The following is a 15,222-nucleotide window of genomic DNA, read 5'->3' on the forward strand; positions in this document are numbered from 1 at the left end:
GTCTATGAGCTCTACAATTCATACTTACCTGGCAGGGGAGACACCATGATCAGGAAGGTGGTTCACCCAAGGCGAGGCCCGGCCATTGCACTCTAGGTCATGCTGACCTTTGCGAATTCCCCAAATGTGGGAATCTCGACTGCATAATTTCTGGTAGTGGGGGACTGCGTTCGCGCTCTCCCCCGTTCATCACTTGTTAAAGAATGCTTTAGTTTGATGCAAGCTCGTGTGGAACACTCAGCCGAGGCTTGTCCTTGTCTGTAGGGTTTAACAAGTTGCCGGGTAGGTTGGAATCACCTTCTGGGATCAAGTTAAAATCGCGCTCTCAGTGAATGACCTTTGTCGACCTTCTTAGCACTGGACTGATCTCAAACTGTTGGCCCAGGCCTTTCCCAATTGATGTGGAGCATTCCAGTGAGGAGAAGGAAATCTGGTTCCTTACCCTGCCTGGTTCCTTTCTCTGTATGGCTCCTTACCCTGTCTGGTTCCTTAACCTGTTTGGCTCCTTACTCTGTGTTGTTCCTTACCCTGTGTGGCTCCTTACTCTGTGTTGCTCCTTACTCTGTCTTGTCCCTTACTCTGTGTGGCTCCTTACTCTGTGTGGCTCCTTACTCTGTGTTGTTCCTTACCCTGTGTTGCTCCTTACTCTATGTTGCTCCTTACTCTGTCTGGTTCCTTACTCTGTGTTGTTCCTTACTCTGTCTGGTTACTTACTCTGTGTGGCTCCTTACTTTGTCAGGTTCCTTTCTTTGTGTGGCTCCTTACCCTGTGTGGTTCCTTACCCTGTGTGGTTCCTTACCCTATGTGGCTCCCTACCTTTTCTGGTTCTTTACCCTTTGTGGCCCCGTAAGTGGCTCTCGTTGACCTTTCGAGCCCCTCTAAAAGGTCATGCACATGGTTGCCATCGCTTCTCGGCCTTTTGGCTAAGATCAAGTGTAGTATCTGTTCTTATCAGTTTAATATCTGATACGTCTCCTATATGGAGACCATATATTAAATTGATTTTTGGACATGGGAGAAGGGCCAGGGGCTTGCTCCACCCTCTCTGCGCATTGACCCGGTATTGCATTATCTCTGGGAACAGTGCAAAAACCTAAAAGTTGTATGGAAATTAAGTGTACAAACCCCTCAAGCGGTTGGCCAAGGCCTTTCCCAATTGATGTGGAGTGTTCAAGTGAGGAGAAGGATGGGGGTATTTCGTTCCTTACCCTTCCTGGTTCCCTTCTCTGTATGGCTCCTTACCCTGTATGGTTCCTTACTCTGTCTGGTTCCTTTCATAGTGTTGCTCCTTACTCTGCCTTGTTCCTTACCCTATATGGTTCCTTACTCTGTCTGGTTCCTTTCATAGTGTGGCTCCTTACTCTGCCTTGTTCCTTACCCTATATGGTTCCTTAATCTGTCTGGTTCCTTTCATAGTGTTGCTCTCCTTACTAGGTCTGGGTTCTTACTCTGTGTGGCTCCTTACTCTGCCTTGTTCCTTACCCTGTGTGGCTCATTATTCCCCACCATGAGTAAGAACAAGGGATTATTTCCAGGCCATCAAGTCTATGAGCTCTACAATTCATACTTACCTGGCAGGGGAGACACCATGATCAGGAAGGTGGTTCACCCAAGGCGAGGCCCGGCCATTGCACTCTAGGTCATGCTGACCTTTGCGAATTCCCCAAATGTGGGAATCTCGACTGCATAATTTCTGGTAGTGGGGGACTGCGTTCGCGCTCTCCCCCGTTCATCACTTGTTAAAGAATGCTTTAGTTTGATGCAAGCTCGTGTGGAACACTCAGCCGAGGCTTGTCCTTGTCTGTAGGGTTTAACAAGTTGCCGGGTAGGTTGGAATCACCTTCTGGGATCAAGTTAAAATCGCGCTCTCAGTGAATGACCTTTGTCGACCTTCTTAGCACTGGACTGATCTCAAACTGTTGGCCCAGGCCTTTCCCAATTGATGTGGAGCATTCCAGTGAGGAGAAGGAGATCTGGTTCCTTACCCTGCCTGGTTCCTTTCTCTGTATGGCTCCTTACCCTGTTTGGCTCCTTACTCTGTGTTGTTCCTTACCCTGTGTGGCTCCTTACTCTGTGTTGCTCCTTACTCTGTCTTGTCCCTTACTCTGTGTGGCTCCTTACTCTGTGTGGCTCCTTACTCTGTGTTGTTCCTTACCCTGTGTTGCTCCTTACTCTGTGTTGCTCCTTACTCTGTCTGGTTCCTTACTCTGTGTTGTTCCTTACTCTGTCTGGTTACTTACTCTGTGTGGCTCCTTACTTTGTCAGGTTCCTTTCTTTGTGTGGCTCCTTACCCTGTGTGGTTCCTTACCCTGTGTGGTTCCTTACCCTATGTGGCTCCCTACCTTTTCTGGTTCTTTACCCTTTGTGGCCCCGTAAGTGGCTCTCGTTGACCTTTCGAGCCCCTCTAAAAGGTCATGCACATGGTTGCCATCGCTTCTCGGCCTTTTGGCTAAGATCAAGTGTAGTATCTGTTCTTATCAGTTTAATATCTGATACGTCTCCTATATGGAGACCATATATTAAATTGATTTTTGGACATGGGAGAAGGGCCAGGGGCTTGCTCCACCCTCTCTGCGCATTGACCCGGTATTGCATTATCTCTGGGAACAGTGCAAAAACCTAAAATTAAGTGTACAAACCCCTCAAGCGGTTGGCCAAGGCCTTTCCCAATTGATGTGGAGTGTTCAAGTGAGGAGAAGGATGGGGGTATTTCGTTCCTTACCCTTCCTGGTTCCCTTCTCTGTATGGCTCCTTACCCTGTATGGTTCCTTACTCTGTCTGGTTCCTTTCATAGTGTGGCTCCTTACTCTGCCTTGTTCCTTACCCTATATGGTTCCTTAATCTGTCTGGTTCCTTTCATAGTGTTGCTCTCCTTACTAGGTCTGGGTTCTTACTCTGTGTGGCTCCTTACTCTGCCTTGTTCCTTACCCTGTGTGGCTCATTACTCCCCACCATGAGTAAGAACAAGGGATTATTTCCAGGCCATCAAGTCTATGAGCTCTACAATTCATACTTACCTGGCAGGGGAGACACCATGATCAGGAAGGTGGTTCACCCAAGGCGAGGCCCGGCCATTGCACTCTAGGTCATGCTGACCTTTGCGAATTCCCCAAATGTGGGAATCTCGACTGCATAATTTCTGGTAGTGGGGGACTGCGTTCGCGCTCTCCCCCGTTCATCACTTGTTAAAGAATGCTTTAGTTTGATGCAAGCTCGTGTGGAACACTCAGCCGAGGCTTGTCCTTGTCTGTAGGGTTTAACAAGTTGCCGGGTAGGTTGGAATCACCTTCTGGGATCAAGTTAAAATCGCGCTCTCAGTGAATGACCTTTGTCGACCTTCTTAGCACTGGACTGATCTCAAACTGTTGGCCCAGGCCTTTCCCAATTGATGTGGAGCATTCCAGTGAGGAGAAGGAAATCTGGTTCCTTACCCTGCCTGGTTCCTTTCTCTGTATGGCTCCTTACCCTGTCTGGTTCCTTAACCTGTTTGGCTCCTTACTCTGTGTTGTTCCTTACCCTGTGTGGCTCCTTACTCTGTGTTGCTCCTTACTCTGTCTTGTCCCTTACTCTGTGTGGCTCCTTACTCTGTGTGGCTCCTTACTCTGTGTTGTTCCTTACCCTGTGTTGCTCCTTACTCTATGTTGCTCCTTACTCTGTCTGGTTCCTTACTCTGTGTTGTTCCTTACTCTGTCTGGTTACTTACTCTGTGTGGCTCCTTACTTTGTCAGGTTCCTTTCTTTGTGTGGCTCCTTACCCTGTGTGGTTCCTTACCCTGTGTGGTTCCTTACCCTATGTGGCTCCCTACCTTTTCTGGTTCTTTACCCTTTGTGGCCCCGTAAGTGGCTCTCGTTGACCTTTCGAGCCCCTCTAAAAGGTCATGCACATGGTTGCCATCGCTTCTCGGCCTTTTGGCTAAGATCAAGTGTAGTATCTGTTCTTATCAGTTTAATATCTGATACGTCTCCTATATGGAGACCATATATTAAATTGATTTTTGGACATGGGAGAAGGGCCAGGGGCTTGCTCCACCCTCTCTGCGCATTGACCCGGTATTGCATTATCTCTGGGAACAGTGCAAAAACCTAAAAGTTGTATGGAAATTAAGTGTACAAACCCCTCAAGCGGTTGGCCAAGGCCTTTCCCAATTGATGTGGAGTGTTCAAGTGAGGAGAAGGATGGGGGTATTTCGTTCCTTACCCTTCCTGGTTCCCTTCTCTGTATGGCTCCTTACCCTGTATGGTTCCTTACTCTGTCTGGTTCCTTTCATAGTGTTGCTCCTTACTCTGCCTTGTTCCTTACCCTATATGGTTCCTTACTCTGTCTGGTTCCTTTCATAGTGTGGCTCCTTACTCTGCCTTGTTCCTTACCCTATATGGTTCCTTAATCTGTCTGGTTCCTTTCATAGTGTTGCTCTCCTTACTAGGTCTGGGTTCTTACTCTGTGTGGCTCCTTACTCTGCCTTGTTCCTTACCCTGTGTGGCTCATTACTCCCCACCATGAGTAAGAACAAGGGATTATTTCCAGGCCATCAAGTCTATGAGCTCTACAATTCATACTTACCTGGCAGGGGAGACACCATGATCAGGAAGGTGGTTCACCCAAGGCGAGGCCCGGCCATTGCACTCTAGGTCATGCTGACCTTTGCGAATTCCCCAAATGTGGGAATCTCGACTGCATAATTTCTGGTAGTGGGGGACTGCGTTCGCGCTCTCCCCCGTTCATCACTTGTTAAAGAATGCTTTAGTTTGATGCAAGCTCGTGTGGAACACTCAGCCGAGGCTTGTCCTTGTCTGTAGGGTTTAACAAGTTGCCGGGTAGGTTGGAATCACCTTCTGGGATCAAGTTAAAATCGCGCTCTCAGTGAATGACCTTTGTCGACCTTCTTAGCACTGGACTGATCTCAAACTGTTGGCCCAGGCCTTTCCCAATTGATGTGGAGCATTCCAGTGAGGAGAAGGAGATCTGGTTCCTTACCCTGCCTGGTTCCTTTCTCTGTATGGCTCCTTACCCTGTTTGGCTCCTTACTCTGTGTTGTTCCTTACCCTGTGTGGCTCCTTACTCTGTGTTGCTCCTTACTCTGTCTTGTCCCTTACTCTGTGTGGCTCCTTACTCTGTGTGGCTCCTTACTCTGTGTTGTTCCTTACCCTGTGTTGCTCCTTACTCTGTGTTGCTCCTTACTCTGTCTGGTTCCTTACTCTGTGTTGTTCCTTACTCTGTCTGGTTACTTACTCTGTGTGGCTCCTTACTTTGTCAGGTTCCTTTCTTTGTGTGGCTCCTTACCCTGTGTGGTTCCTTACCCTGTGTGGTTCCTTACCCTATGTGGCTCCCTACCTTTTCTGGTTCTTTACCCTTTGTGGCCCCGTAAGTGGCTCTCGTTGACCTTTCGAGCCCCTCTAAAAGGTCATGCACATGGTTGCCATCGCTTCTCGGCCTTTTGGCTAAGATCAAGTGTAGTATCTGTTCTTATCAGTTTAATATCTGATACGTCTCCTATATGGAGACCATATATTAAATTGATTTTTGGACATGGGAGAAGGGCCAGGGGCTTGCTCCACCCTCTCTGCGCATTGACCCGGTATTGCATTATCTCTGGGAACAGTGCAAAAACCTAAAAGTTGTATGGAAATTAAGTGTACAAACCCCTCAAGCGGTTGGCCAAGGCCTTTCCCAATTCATGTGGAGTGTTCAAGTGAGGAGAAGGATGGGGGTATTTCGTTCCTTACCCTTCCTGGTTCCCTTCTCTGTATGGCTCCTTACCCTGTATGGTTCCTTACTCTGTCTGGTTCCTTTCATAGTGTTGCTCCTTACTCTGCCTTGTTCCTTACCCTATATGGTTCCTTACTCTGTCTGGTTCCTTTCATAGTGTGGCTCCTTACTCTGCCTTGTTCCTTACCCTATATGGTTCCTTAATCTGTCTGGTTCCTTTCATAGTGTTGCTCTCCTTACTAGGTCTGGGTTCTTACTCTGTGTGGCTCCTTACTCTGCCTTGTTCCTTACCCTGTGTGGCTCATTACTCCCCACCATGAGTAAGAACAAGGGATTATTTCCAGGCCATCAAGTCTATGAGCTCTACAATTCATACTTACCTGGCAGGGGAGACACCATGATCAGGAAGGTGGTTCACCCAAGGCGAGGCCCGGCCATTGCACTCTAGGTCATGCTGACCTTTGCGAATTCCCCAAATGTGGGAATCTCGACTGCATAATTTCTGGTAGTGGGGGACTGCGTTCGCGCTCTCCCCCGTTCATCACTTGTTAAAGAATGCTTTAGTTTGATGCAAGCTCGTGTGGAACACTCAGCCGAGGCTTGTCCTTGTCTGTAGGGTTTAACAAGTTGCCGGGTAGGTTGGAATCACCTTCTGGGATCAAGTTAAAATCGCGCTCTCAGTGAATGACCTTTGTCGACCTTCTTAGCACTGGACTGATCTCAAACTGTTGGCCCAGGCCTTTCCCAATTGATGTGGAGCATTCCAGTGAGGAGAAGGAGATCTGGTTCCTTACCCTGCCTGGTTCCTTTCTCTGTATGGCTCCTTACCCTGTTTGGCTCCTTACTCTGTGTTGTTCCTTACCCTGTGTGGCTCCTTACTCTGTGTTGCTCCTTACTCTGTCTTGTCCCTTACTCTGTGTGGCTCCTTACTCTGTGTGGCTCCTTACTCTGTGTTGTTCCTTACCCTGTGTTGCTCCTTACTCTGTGTTGCTCCTTACTCTGTCTGGTTCCTTACTCTGTGTTGTTCCTTACTCTGTCTGGTTACTTACTCTGTGTGGCTCCTTACTTTGTCAGGTTCCTTTCTTTGTGTGGCTCCTTACCCTGTGTGGTTCCTTACCCTGTGTGGTTCCTTACCCTATGTGGCTCCCTACCTTTTCTGGTTCTTTACCCTTTGTGGCCCCGTAAGTGGCTCTCGTTGACCTTTCGAGCCCCTCTAAAAGGTCATGCACATGGTTGCCATCGCTTCTCGGCCTTTTGGCTAAGATCAAGTGTAGTATCTGTTCTTATCAGTTTAATATCTGATACGTCTCCTATATGGAGACCATATATTAAATTGATTTTTGGACATGGGAGAAGGGCCAGGGGCTTGCTCCACCCTCTCTGCGCATTGACCCGGTATTGCATTATCTCTGGGAACAGTGCAAAAACCTAAAAGTTGTATGGAAATTAAGTGTACAAACCCCTCAAGCAGTTGGCCAAGGCCTTTCCCAATTGATGTGGAGTGTTCAAGTGAGGAGAAGGATGGGGGTATTTCGTTCCTTACCCTTCCTGGTTCCCTTCTCTGTATGGCTCCTTACCCTGTATGGTTCCTTACTCTGTCTGGTTCCTTTCATAGTGTTGCTCCTTACTCTGCCTTGTTCCTTACCCTATATGGTTCCTTACTCTGTCTGGTTCCTTTCATAGTGTGGCTCCTTACTCTGCCTTGTTCCTTACCCTATATGGTTCCTTAATCTGTCTGGTTCCTTTCATAGTGTTGCTCTCCTTACTAGGTCTGGGTTCTTACTCTGTGTGGCTCCTTACTCTGCCTTGTTCCTTACCCTGTGTGGCTCATTACTCCCCACCATGAGTAAGAACAAGGGATTATTTCCAGGCCATCAAGTCTATGAGCTCTACAATTCATACTTACCTGGCAGGGGAGACACCATGATCAGGAAGGTGGTTCACCCAAGGCGAGGCCCGGCCATTGCACTCTAGGTCATGCTGACCTTTGCGAATTCCCCAAATGTGGGAATCTCGACTGCATAATTTCTGGTAGTGGGGGACTGCGTTCGCGCTCTCCCCCGTTCATCACTTGTTAAAGAATGCTTTAGTTTGATGCAAGCTCGTGTGGAACACTCAGCCGAGGCTTGTCCTTGTCTGTAGGGTTTAACAAGTTGCCGGGTAGGTTGGAATCACCTTCTGGGATCAAGTTAAAATCGCGCTCTCAGTGAATGACCTTTGTCGACCTTCTTAGCACTGGACTGATCTCAAACTGTTGGCCCAGGCCTTTCCCAATTGATGTGGAGCATTCCAGTGAGGAGAAGGAAATCTGGTTCCTTACCCTGCCTGGTTCCTTTCTCTGTATGGCTCCTTACCCTGTCTGGTTCCTTAACCTGTTTGGCTCCTTACTCTGTGTTGTTCCTTACCCTGTGTGGCTCCTTACTCTGTGTTGCTCCTTACTCTGTCTTGTCCCTTACTCTGTGTGGCTCCTTACTCTGTGTGGCTCCTTACTCTGTGTTGTTCCTTACCCTGTGTTGCTCCTTACTCTATGTTGCTCCTTACTCTGTCTGGTTCCTTACTCTGTGTTGTTCCTTACTCTGTCTGGTTACTTACTCTGTGTGGCTCCTTACTTTGTCAGGTTCCTTTCTTTGTGTGGCTCCTTACCCTGTGTGGTTCCTTACCCTGTGTGGTTCCTTACCCTATGTGGCTCCCTACCTTTTCTGGTTCTTTACCCTTTGTGGCCCCGTAAGTGGCTCTCGTTGACCTTTCGAGCCCCTCTAAAAGGTCATGCACATGGTTGCCATCGCTTCTCGGCCTTTTGGCTAAGATCAAGTGTAGTATCTGTTCTTATCAGTTTAATATCTGATACGTCTCCTATATGGAGACCATATATTAAATTGATTTTTGGACATGGGAGAAGGGCCAGGGGCTTGCTCCACCCTCTCTGCGCATTGACCCGGTATTGCATTATCTCTGGGAACAGTGCAAAAACCTAAAAGTTGTATGGAAATTAAGTGTACAAACCCCTCAAGCGGTTGGCCAAGGCCTTTCCCAATTGATGTGGAGTGTTCAAGTGAGGAGAAGGATGGGGGTATTTCGTTCCTTACCCTTCCTGGTTCCCTTCTCTGTATGGCTCCTTACCCTGTATGGTTCCTTACTCTGTCTGGTTCCTTTCATAGTGTTGCTCCTTACTCTGCCTTGTTCCTTACCCTATATGGTTCCTTACTCTGTCTGGTTCCTTTCATAGTGTGGCTCCTTACTCTGCCTTGTTCCTTACCCTATATGGTTCCTTAATCTGTCTGGTTCCTTTCATAGTGTTGCTCTCCTTACTAGGTCTGGGTTCTTACTCTGTGTGGCTCCTTACTCTGTCTTGTTCCTTACCCTGTGTGGCTCATTACTCCCCACCATGAGTAAGAACAAGGGATTATTTCCAGGCCATCAAGTCTATGAGCTCTACAATTCATACTTACCTGGCAGGGGAGACACCATGATCAGGAAGGTGGTTCACCCAAGGCGAGGCCCGGCCATTGCACTCTAGGTCATGCTGACCTTTGCGAATTCCCCAAATGTGGGAATCTCGACTGCATAATTTCTGGTAGTGGGGGACTGCGTTCGCGCTCTCCCCCGTTCATCACTTGTTAAAGAATGCTTTAGTTTGATGCAAGCTCGTGTGGAACACTCAGCCGAGGCTTGTCCTTGTCTGTAGGGTTTAACAAGTTGCCGGGTAGGTTGGAATCACCTTCTGGGATCAAGTTAAAATCGCGCTCTCAGTGAATGACCTTTGTCGACCTTCTTAGCACTGGACTGATCTCAAACTGTTGGCCCAGGCCTTTCCCAATTGATGTGGAGCATTCCAGTGAGGAGAAGGAGATCTGGTTCCTTACCCTGCCTGGTTCCTTTCTCTGTATGGCTCCTTACCCTGTTTGGCTCCTTACTCTGTGTTGTTCCTTACCCTGTGTGGCTCCTTACTCTGTCTTGTCCCTTACTCTGTGTGGCTCCTTACTCTGTGTGGCTCCTTACTCTGTGTTGTTCCTTACCCTGTGTTGCTCCTTACTCTGTGTTGCTCCTTACTCTGTCTGGTTCCTTACTCTGTGTTGTTCCTTACTCTGTCTGGTTACTTACTCTGTGTGGCTCCTTACTTTGTCAGGTTCCTTTCTTTGTGTGGCTCCTTACCCTGTGTGGTTCCTTACCCTGTGTGGTTCCTTACCCTATGTGGCTCCCTACCTTTTCTGGTTCTTTACCCTTTGTGGCCCCGTAAGTGGCTCTCGTTGACCTTTCGAGCCCCTCTAAAAGGTCATGCACATGGTTGCCATCGCTTCTCGGCCTTTTGGCTAAGATCAAGTGTAGTATCTGTTCTTATCAGTTTAATATCTGATACGTCTCCTATATGGAGACCATATATTAAATTGATTTTTGGACATGGGAGAAGGGCCAGGGGCTTGCTCCACCCTCTCTGCGCATTGACCCGGTATTGCATTATCTCTGGGAACAGTGCAAAAACCTAAAATTAAGTGTACAAACCCCTCAAGCGGTTGGCCAAGGCCTTTCCCAATTGATGTGGAGTGTTCAAGTGAGGAGAAGGATGGGGGTATTTCGTTCCTTACCCTTCCTGGTTCCCTTCTCTGTATGGCTCCTTACCCTGTATGGTTCCTTACTCTGTCTGGTTCCTTTCATAGTGTTGCTCCTTACTCTGCCTTGTTCCTTACCCTATATGGTTCCTTACTCTGTCTGGTTCCTTTCATAGTGTGGCTCCTTACTCTGCCTTGTTCCTTACCCTATATGGTTCCTTAATCTGTCTGGTTCCTTTCATAGTGTTGCTCTCCTTACTAGGTCTGGGTTCTTACTCTGTGTGGCTCCTTACTCTGCCTTGTTCCTTACCCTGTGTGGCTCATTACTCCCCACCATGAGTAAGAACAAGGGATTATTTCCAGGCCATCAAGTCTATGAGCTCTACAATTCATACTTACCTGGCAGGGGAGACACCATGATCAGGAAGGTGGTTCACCCAAGGCGAGGCCCGGCCATTGCACTCTAGGTCATGCTGACCTTTGCGAATTCCCCAAATGTGGGAATCTCGACTGCATAATTTCTGGTAGTGGGGGACTGCGTTCGCGCTCTCCCCCGTTCATCACTTGTTAAAGAATGCTTTAGTTTGATGCAAGCTCGTGTGGAACACTCAGCCGAGGCTTGTCCTTGTCTGTAGGGTTTAACAAGTTGCCGGGTAGGTTGGAATCACCTTCTGGGATCAAGTTAAAATCGCGCTCTCAGTGAATGACCTTTGTCGACCTTCTTAGCACTGGACTGATCTCAAACTGTTGGCCCAGGCCTTTCCCAATTGATGTGGAGCATTCCAGTGAGGAGAAGGAAATCTGGTTCCTTACCCTGCCTGGTTCCTTTCTCTGTATGGCTCCTTACCCTGTCTGGTTCCTTAACCTGTTTGGCTCCTTACTCTGTGTTGTTCCTTACCCTGTGTGGCTCCTTACTCTGTGTTGCTCCTTACTCTGTCTTGTCCCTTACTCTGTGTGGCTCCTTACTCTGTGTGGCTCCTTACTCTGTGTTGTTCCTTACCCTGTGTTGCTCCTTACTCTATGTTGCTCCTTACTCTGTCTGGTTCCTTACTCTGTGTTGTTCCTTACTCTGTCTGGTTACTTACTCTGTGTGGCTCCTTACTTTGTCAGGTTCCTTTCTTTGTGTGGCTCCTTACCCTGTGTGGTTCCTTACCCTGTGTGGTTCCTTACCCTATGTGGCTCCCTACCTTTTCTGGTTCTTTACCCTTTGTGGCCCCGTAAGTGGCTCTCGTTGACCTTTCGAGCCCCTCTAAAAGGTCATGCACATGGTTGCCATCGCTTCTCGGCCTTTTGGCTAAGATCAAGTGTAGTATCTGTTCTTATCAGCCATCGCTTCTCGGCCTTTGGTTAAGACTGCGATCACCTCCGTTGGGTAGATCACACTCTTGCTGATCAGTGGCTTGAGTGTTCACTACTCTGGAGGATATTTCATCTCTCCAGTGAAAAAACAGAGCATTTCTTGTAACTGTTTCCATTTTTCACAGGGGATACACGGCACACGCACTTTACTACCTTGGACCAGTATACTGGTTCCTGGTAACAGGTAAGTACCTCTTAAGTTTTACCTTTTAAGTTTGGCTTTTAGTGATTTTTTATAGATTTTATTGTTCATTTTTATCATAGTTTTGTGGTGTCTCCACCATGTCAGCCTCCCATGCTGGCATGCGGAGGCACCACACTGTGCGTTTTAATTTTAATGAAGTTAATGGTAAACTTTTAAACATGTCAAGACTAGATTTTTCTAGAAAGCTGATTCAGCAAATTTTGGAGTTTACTCCAAATGACTTGAACTGTATCCTTTCGTTACCATTTAACAAAGGATTCGATGTCAGTTTTAGGTCTGCTGTTCAGCTTAAAGATTTTTGGATTCGTTTTGAGAATGCCAAACCCCAGTTTTCTGCATTTGCAGTGGAGAAACTGACGGACAACTCCTTGAAAACGGTGATTGTCCGAATGTTCAATGAAACTGTAAATGCAGAGGATGTATGCATATGGCTGGGGAGATATTGTACTGTCAAAGGCCAGGCTACCAAGGTGAGAGATGAGGATGGCATCTGGAACTGCTCATGGAGGGTCCCTATCCAGCAATGGCCGGACCCTCAGGGCTTCCAGGGCCTAAAACATCTCCCACCAATGATGGTCCTGGGAGAAAACAGGGGCTACATCCACTACCAGGGTCAGCCCAAGCTCTGCCGGAGATGTGGGGAGCATGGACACCTGGTAGAGGCTTGTGAAAAAGTATTCTGTGGCAAGTGCAGAGAAATTGGACATACTTATGAACAGTGTTCCAATGGCAGAAAGTGCAATCTTTGTGGTGACTTGAACCATCTCTTCAGAGACTGTCCACGATCTTTTGCCAACAAGTTGAAAGTGACAAGAATGGCGGAAAAGGAAAATGGAGAGAAAGAGAGGGAAAGTTTCCCGCCAAATCAAAAAATTGGCGGGAAACTTTCAAATCTCCCTCCAAATCCTCCTAGTGGTGGAGAGGGCCCACAGGGGGAGGGAGAAGGGGAGGGGACATCTTCCTCCTCCACCTCAGTCTCCGCCTCCACTGACTCCACAGAGTCCACAGATAATGTGGAGGACAAAATGGAGGAAGTGGGGGAGGGGGTGGGGGAGTCTGATGGCAAACTGGAGGAGGAAGATCAAACACTGTATGTCCCCCTCCCAAATCCACAGCTCTCCAAGAGACCGGCGTCCGATATATCTCTGGATCCCCCAGAGATGGTGGAGAAGAGGGGAAGACCTGGAGCTTTTACAGAGAGCGACTCCAGTGAGGGCTCCAGAGAATTCCCTCCAAACCCCCCCAACGAGGTCTCTTTCCTTGATGTCGCCTTACAGTCAACCCCAAAAGCTCGCAAAACTGGTAAGAAAAGCCATGCTGCCAAGCCCGACACCGAGAGCTCGAAGGGGAAAGTCAGCTCGAAGGCTCCACTCAAAAACCATGAGTGTAGATGGGAGCTACTTTCACAAGATATCAAATGATTTTTATAGTCCCCTCTCTGTAGTCTTTTAAAAATGTTTTACCTGTTGCTTTTAACCTTACTCATGTCTATCACCTTCTCGACTATCAATGTTAGAAGTGTGAAGTCGAGAGTTAGAGCCCAAACTGTTTTAACGTTCTTAAAGGATTTTAAAGCAGATGTGTTTTTACTTCAGGAGTGTGGGCTACCCTTTTTAAAAAGCTACAGAGAGTGGGAAAAGCTATGGCCACAGCCCTCTATATGGAGCGGCTCGAACCAAAACAAAAATGACGGGGTGGCCATCCTAATTAAAAACAAAAATATCTCACTGAAGGGTAGCACAGTGGTGAAAGACGGACGGGCAATTTTAGCAAACTTGACTTTTATGGGAACCGACATTAATATTTTAAATGTATATGGTTTTAATGACAAAAACGACAGGTATGACCTTTTAGAAGACCTGCAGTCCCACATGCTAGGTAGGAGACCATTAGTTGTTGGAGGGGATTTTAATTGTATTTTAAGTAGGAGTGACCGCAAAGGAGCAGGGTGCGATTTTAAAATGGACAAAACGTCGGTTTTATTACAGGAAATCCGAAAAGATTTTAAACTATGCGACTGTTTTAAAACACTGCATCCAAGAGAGGAGGGCTTCACTTGGTTCAGTAGTGATGGTACCAGAGCCTCTCGCATTGACTACCTTTTTTCAAGAGACTGCCCCCCGACAGATGCAACATTAACACCTGTTTTCTTTTCTGATCACGTCCTTCTCTCCTGCACACTTTCAATCACGCAAGGTGTGACTGTAGGAAGAGGTCTGTGGAAACTTAACTGCTCCCTTTTAGAAGATAGGGAGTTAGTTAGGGAATACCGGGAGCAGTACAAAGACTGGCAGACCCTTCAAGACATGTACAAGACACGAGCACCGTGGTGGGAAATGGTGAAAGGGAGGACACAGACTTTCTTTATGAAGGCAGGTAAAAAGACAAAAGATAGGGACGACAGACGCATGATGGGACTGCAGAAAAGACTACAAAGATACTTTTTATTAAACCAAAATGGTATCGATTTTAACGAGGAGATTTTAAATGTAAAACAGGAAATGACTGCAATAAGCGAAAAGAAAAGTAAAGGGGCAATAATAAGGAGTAAAGAAAGAGAAATAGAAGAAGGGGAAAAGTGTACACGTTATTTTTTTAGGAAGATTCTAAACAGAGGGGGAGGGATTTTTAATTTAAAAAATGGAGAAAATATTGAAAATACAAATGAGGGACTAAAAGAAGTCATTGAAACTTTTTTTACAAATATATATAACAGAAAGCAGGTCGAAGAAAATGTTTTAAATGAACTTTTAAAAATGCTGTCAAAAACAATCAATGACAGTGAAACCTTAACACAAACAATTACAGAAATGGAAATGACAAAATGTATAAAAACTTTTAAAAACCACAAAAGCCCAGGAGAGGATGGACTCCCTGTGGAATTTTATTGGACTTTCTGGGACATTTTAACCCCTGACTTGCTTGCTGTTTTTAACGGCTTTGAGACAATGACGACACTTCCCGACAGTTTTAGAGTAGGAATAGTTACACTTTTACACAAAGACAAAGACAAGACGGACATCTGGAACTGGAGACCAATTACACTTTTAAATGTTGATTGTAAACTTTTTAGTAAGATTTTAGCATCACGTATGTCTCCTTTTTTAGATGGGCTGATCCACCCGGATCAAGCCTGTGCCGTCCCTGGGAGGAAGATCACAGACAACCTCATACTGATCCGAGACACCATCTGTCTGGCGAGAGACAGAAACATCCGACTTTTAGTATTAAATTTAGATTTTGAAAAAGCCTTTGATCGGATCTCGCACCAGTACCTCTTCAAGGTACTGCAAAAGATGGGTTTTCCACAGAAATACTTGGATTGGGTGGGCCTGCTATACCGGGATATAACAAGCAGATTTGTTGTTAACGGGCATCTGACAAAAGCAGTAAATATCCGCTGCG

At 46.9% G+C, this 15,222-nt stretch overlaps 15 non-coding genes and 1 pseudogene across 15 annotated transcripts; all 16 read left to right on the forward strand.

Moving 5' to 3' along the window:
- The first annotated feature begins 20 nt into the window (after window positions 1-20).
- LOC148073065 (U1 spliceosomal RNA) lies at window positions 21-185 on the forward strand. Its single transcript, XR_015712402.1, has one exon. It is a non-coding gene; the product is annotated as a U1 spliceosomal RNA (small nuclear RNA).
- Window positions 186-903: 718 nt separating this feature from the next.
- Window positions 904-1,094, forward strand: LOC148073066 (U2 spliceosomal RNA). The gene has a single exon (XR_015712753.1). It is a non-coding gene; the product is annotated as a U2 spliceosomal RNA (small nuclear RNA).
- Window positions 1,095-1,563: 469 nt separating this feature from the next.
- Window positions 1,564-1,728, forward strand: LOC148073067 (U1 spliceosomal RNA). Its single transcript, XR_015712403.1, has one exon. It is a non-coding gene; the product is annotated as a U1 spliceosomal RNA (small nuclear RNA).
- Window positions 1,729-2,429: 701 nt separating this feature from the next.
- LOC148073068 (U2 spliceosomal RNA) lies at window positions 2,430-2,620 on the forward strand. Its single transcript, XR_015712755.1, has one exon. It is a non-coding gene; the product is annotated as a U2 spliceosomal RNA (small nuclear RNA).
- Window positions 2,621-3,009: 389 nt separating this feature from the next.
- Window positions 3,010-3,174, forward strand: LOC148073069 (U1 spliceosomal RNA). Its single transcript, XR_015712404.1, has one exon. It is a non-coding gene; the product is annotated as a U1 spliceosomal RNA (small nuclear RNA).
- Window positions 3,175-3,892: 718 nt separating this feature from the next.
- Window positions 3,893-4,083, forward strand: LOC148073070 (U2 spliceosomal RNA). The gene has a single exon (XR_015712756.1). It is a non-coding gene; the product is annotated as a U2 spliceosomal RNA (small nuclear RNA).
- A 469-nt stretch (window positions 4,084-4,552) lies between these two features.
- On the forward strand, window positions 4,553-4,717 carry LOC148073071 (U1 spliceosomal RNA). Its single transcript, XR_015712405.1, has one exon. It is a non-coding gene; the product is annotated as a U1 spliceosomal RNA (small nuclear RNA).
- Window positions 4,718-5,418: 701 nt separating this feature from the next.
- On the forward strand, window positions 5,419-5,609 carry LOC148073072 (U2 spliceosomal RNA). Its single transcript, XR_015712757.1, has one exon. It is a non-coding gene; the product is annotated as a U2 spliceosomal RNA (small nuclear RNA).
- A 469-nt stretch (window positions 5,610-6,078) lies between these two features.
- LOC148073073 (U1 spliceosomal RNA) lies at window positions 6,079-6,243 on the forward strand. The gene has a single exon (XR_015712406.1). It is a non-coding gene; the product is annotated as a U1 spliceosomal RNA (small nuclear RNA).
- Window positions 6,244-6,944: 701 nt separating this feature from the next.
- Window positions 6,945-7,135, forward strand: LOC148073074 (U2 spliceosomal RNA). The gene has a single exon (XR_015712758.1). It is a non-coding gene; the product is annotated as a U2 spliceosomal RNA (small nuclear RNA).
- Window positions 7,136-7,604: 469 nt separating this feature from the next.
- On the forward strand, window positions 7,605-7,769 carry LOC148073075 (U1 spliceosomal RNA). The gene has a single exon (XR_015712407.1). It is a non-coding gene; the product is annotated as a U1 spliceosomal RNA (small nuclear RNA).
- Window positions 7,770-8,487: 718 nt separating this feature from the next.
- On the forward strand, window positions 8,488-8,678 carry LOC148073076 (U2 spliceosomal RNA). Its single transcript, XR_015712759.1, has one exon. It is a non-coding gene; the product is annotated as a U2 spliceosomal RNA (small nuclear RNA).
- Window positions 8,679-9,147: 469 nt separating this feature from the next.
- Window positions 9,148-9,312, forward strand: LOC148073077 (U1 spliceosomal RNA). The gene has a single exon (XR_015712408.1). It is a non-coding gene; the product is annotated as a U1 spliceosomal RNA (small nuclear RNA).
- Window positions 9,313-9,996: 684 nt separating this feature from the next.
- On the forward strand, window positions 9,997-10,187 carry LOC148073078 (U2 spliceosomal RNA). Its single transcript, XR_015712760.1, has one exon. It is a non-coding gene; the product is annotated as a U2 spliceosomal RNA (small nuclear RNA).
- A 457-nt stretch (window positions 10,188-10,644) lies between these two features.
- Window positions 10,645-10,809, forward strand: LOC148073079 (U1 spliceosomal RNA). Its single transcript, XR_015712410.1, has one exon. It is a non-coding gene; the product is annotated as a U1 spliceosomal RNA (small nuclear RNA).
- Window positions 10,810-11,527: 718 nt separating this feature from the next.
- LOC148073080 (U2 spliceosomal RNA) lies at window positions 11,528-11,690 on the forward strand (annotated as a pseudogene).
- The last annotated feature ends 3,532 nt before the right edge of the window (window positions 11,691-15,222 follow it).

This window comes from Callionymus lyra, chromosome 8 (assembly GCF_982586985.1).
Source record: "Callionymus lyra chromosome 8, fCalLyr1.hap1.1, whole genome shotgun sequence".
NCBI lineage: Eukaryota > Metazoa > Chordata > Actinopteri > Syngnathiformes > Callionymidae > Callionymus > Callionymus lyra.